Source organism: Larimichthys crocea, chromosome IX, assembly GCF_000972845.2.
Source record: "Larimichthys crocea isolate SSNF chromosome IX, L_crocea_2.0, whole genome shotgun sequence".
Lineage (NCBI taxonomy): Eukaryota > Metazoa > Chordata > Actinopteri > Sciaenidae > Larimichthys > Larimichthys crocea.
In genome coordinates, this window is record NC_040019.1 from 4,015,201 (window position 1) to 4,019,005 (window position 3,805).

General features: G+C 40.5%; 1 long non-coding RNA gene across 2 annotated transcripts; it reads right to left on the bottom strand.

Annotated features, from left to right (window-relative positions):
* Positions 1-207: 207 nt before the first annotated feature.
* Positions 208-3,563, bottom strand: LOC113746465 (uncharacterized). Of its 2 annotated transcripts, none has more exons than XR_003462891.1 (3): positions 3,306-3,563; positions 2,299-2,455; positions 208-848 (listed from the first exon to the last, which is right to left on the bottom strand). It is a non-coding gene; the product is annotated as an uncharacterized LOC113746465 (long non-coding RNA). The 2 variants fall into 2 exon arrangements; XR_003462892.1 differs by having other exon boundaries at positions 2,289-2,455.
* Positions 3,564-3,805: the final 242 nt, after the last annotated feature.

Below are 3,805 nucleotides of genomic sequence, written 5' to 3' on the forward strand. Positions count from 1 at the left end.
AGCACTGATGACAACACATGAGTAAGTGGTTCTAAAATTTGGCATTAATGTAAAAATTTACATTTAAGGCTCTACCTTTTTTTTTTTTTTTGATGAGACCATTCATCCACCTATCCATCCATCCATCCATCCATCCATCCATCCATCCATCCATCCATCCATCCATCCATCCATCCCACAATATTTTTTATAGTATTGCTACTTTTATTTGATTAAAGGCTCTGGACATTTCTTCCACACATTGATTTTTATAAACTATGTTTATCCTACATGGTTTCCTTTGCTTGAAAATTCTTCTTGCTTCCTTTGTTCTTTCTTAGCAAGAGGACCTTTCAACATTAACTGCTGTAAATGAGTTGAATTAAAAAAAAAAAAAAGCACATCAAATATATTGAGCCAAAACACACCTACGCAATGTACAGGTGGTGACTTTGACAGAAAACATGTTCGGGTTCTTCAATGATTACCAATAGAGCAGGACAGACAATAAAAAACAACAATGAAATTACACCGCCTCGCCCTCTCTGTCTCCCCTGTGGAAAGTCAATGTACTAATCATCTCCAGTCCTGTGTTCTCAAGCAGCAGTTACTAATGAGGATAAGTGTTTGAGCTACCTTTGTGTGTAACGTCATGCCCCAGATCCTTTAAAAACATCTTGGGTATTCGTGATGTCAACACACATTAGAGATTTTATCCATTAGCCCTAAATTAGAAGTTGATCGTCCTGGTTTTGAGAGCGAAGGTAGTTCAGAGTCCATCTGGACTACTGGGACCGTCACAGCAGGTTGTTAGCTGGCGATGACTCCAACAGCAAAGATGTAAGAAGATGAATGACTCTTTGGTCTTTCTGTGGAAGAAAGAATTTAAATAAATCCAAATAAAATCCACCAAGAAAAACATGCCAACAGACAATTTTGGACAGATGTTTTCCCCCAGTGTTTATCGTGGGTATTACTGGAGCATTTGCAAATGTGGGTGGCGCACTCAGATTTGTTTTCTACATGTGTAAAAGAAACAAAGTTTACAAAATATGTAAAAAATCTGTAACGTAAATTCCCTTTTAAGAACGAGTGAAAAGTATTTCTTCCACTTTTTACATGTGACTTTGGCGACTTTACTCCTGAGATGATTTGTGGGTTATCTTTTTTATTATTATTGTGCCCTAAGCTGAGGCCCAGAGGCTCAAGCGGCCAGGCTGATCTTCTGCAGCCACAGGGGAGCGAATACAACACTAGTATTACGACAGCACAGCATATAAGGTCAAGATGTGTCTTTTCGTATCACCTACAACATCAATCAGCCAGTTTCGGTTTTTACTGTTGTTTTTTTTAATGTGTTGAGGTGCACATAAAGATAAATGAAGTGTGAATCAATGTGTGTGCTCAATAAATGTTTACTGCACAAAAGGTCACATTGAGCAGTGAACACTGACAGTATAAAGAATGGACAGTGTATGTGTGACGTAGTCCGTCGGTTTCTGAAGAGAAGCTTTGACTCTGGCTGCAGCCATGTTGGTAGTCCTGCCTCTTCCAAAAAAATAAAAATCGGCAAAGACGTGAATAAAGCAAGCAAGTAAATAAAGGTTGGATCCTCAGCTGTCGTGCTCCTTTTGTCTTTCCTCATCCATGTGTATCAAAGACCCAGCATGGTGGCCAGATATTGCTAGATATAAGTGTAGTCTGTAAGAATCCATCCTGTTAATAGCCAACTGATTGATCAGGGCTGGGCTGAGATTGAGTTTCAGTCTGACGCTGCTTTACTGTATGACTGTACTCAAGCAGCCTCCCACTCGAGCTAACTATTCATCAGTAGTAACTGTCAACGTCATTTAGCTACACCGACTGAATATTCATGTCCTTATGCGTCTCAAATCTCAATATGAAAGCCCTGGTTATTATTATGGTTATTTGGTATAATTTAAATAACACAAGCAAATTAATCTTTATTATCATGAAGGAACACTGCTGCCATAGAGAATCACAGGCTGTTTTACAACCTGCTACATAACAGCTTTTCAGAATTTTCATGTTTTTGTCGTCCCTCAAAAGGCGGCTCGGTCCATGTGGATTGGTGCTTCAAGGCGCGATGCAGGTCTGTATACTGAACAGGGAACTATGGCTGACCTCACATGACCAAATAGGATACATCACAACAGAGGAGTGTATCGAATAACTTTGTGTGTGTGTGCGTATGAACTGTTTGTCCATATCCGCACTGTGATAAAGCCTTTGATGGCATGGTGTGTGGACAGCCGTGTGTGTGTGTGTGTCTCTTGTGGGCAGCTTACGGGGTATTACCGAGAGTAGTACATGAGTGAGTCTGTGTCTTTGTCTGGCCCCCCGACTGGTCTCTGCACCTACAGCCACCCTCAGACGACCTTCAGCATATCTCTGTGCGACAGCAGCTTCCCTGGCGCTATGACAGAGTCTCGCATGAATCCACAGAGTTACACCTCTGGGGAAAAAAAGCAAAGGGAGTGAGAGAAAAGGAGAAAGGAGATGAAGGAGGGAAAATGTAGAGAGGAAGAGATATTCAGTGAGTTCAACATATCTAAATTGCACTATTGTTTTAAAGTCAATATTTTTGGGGAAAAATGGTTAGTATTAAGACTGAAAGCAGAGAAAAACAGCTAAGCCTGTCTCTGTCCAGAGGTAAGAAAAACATTGGTCTCCTGGCACCTTATAAAGCCATCTAATTACACATTATATCTTTGGACATAGCCTTGAGGACAGGCTAGATGTTTCCTATTGCTTCCCTTGCTTCCAGTCTTTATGCAAATGTCGGATTTAATACTACTTGTAGTGGACGTAATTGAGCTAGTGATAATAGTTGCACTGGAACAGATTCAGACGAAAGGGAGATAGGAGGTAGAAAAGGCTATTTTCAATATTTAATGATCACATCAGGGACCAAAAACTGTTGACCAGTGCCCTGTATTTTAGAAAAAAAAACTAAAGATGAATGACTCTCTGTTCAGTAGTACAACATCAATAGTTCTGCTCAAAGCTACAAATACACCAGTATTAAGCAATAACAATTTATTTTTCTACCACTTAACCTCCACCTTCTTTATTTACTTTTCTGTTTGGTGAGTTGCACATTGTTATCTGGAATCTCAACTCTCAATTTTGGATACAAGGCAAGGAATATTTTTTTCCTGTCAGATTTAATCTTAATCCAATTCGACAGTAAGATTTAACCAACGATGGTTATGACAGTCCTTCACAAGCACATTTGAAGACTCTTCCGAGTCAAATTAAATACAATAGGTGTTAAGCTGAGGACTCAAGTTGCAAAGACAAACCAAGTCTGAATTAGTTGAACACACGCCAGGGTGGACGTGCATGTGAGCTGGTGATCCAGAGCATGAAGTGTCCATGGTGGTGCAGAGCCGGTGGTGGCAGGAGTCCAAGAGTGCAGTAGTGAACAAACAGAGCTAATGTGGTGGGAGGATGGCAGATGAGGGGTTTTCTGAAGCACAGGGGGAAAAAAAACAGAGTTAGTCAAAAGGTCAAAAAGGAAAAAAAAAGACAAAAGAGTAAGTTTAAAGAAACAGAGTTGGTTTTACTGCTTGTTACCACTATGGTGATCTGGGAGGAAGATCCAGTCCTTTATACTGCAGCGGCTGATTGGTGAATGAGGAACAGGTAGTGAGGCAATCAGGCAAGTGAGAGGGAAATCAGAAGCCAGGCCCAGCGACACACAGAAAGACAAGGGAAGGGAAAAACCACAGGAAAAACTATTAGCAGTAAGTGTGGCACAAAGCACTGTGCTGAGGAAACTTTTTCATTTTAGATTAGAATC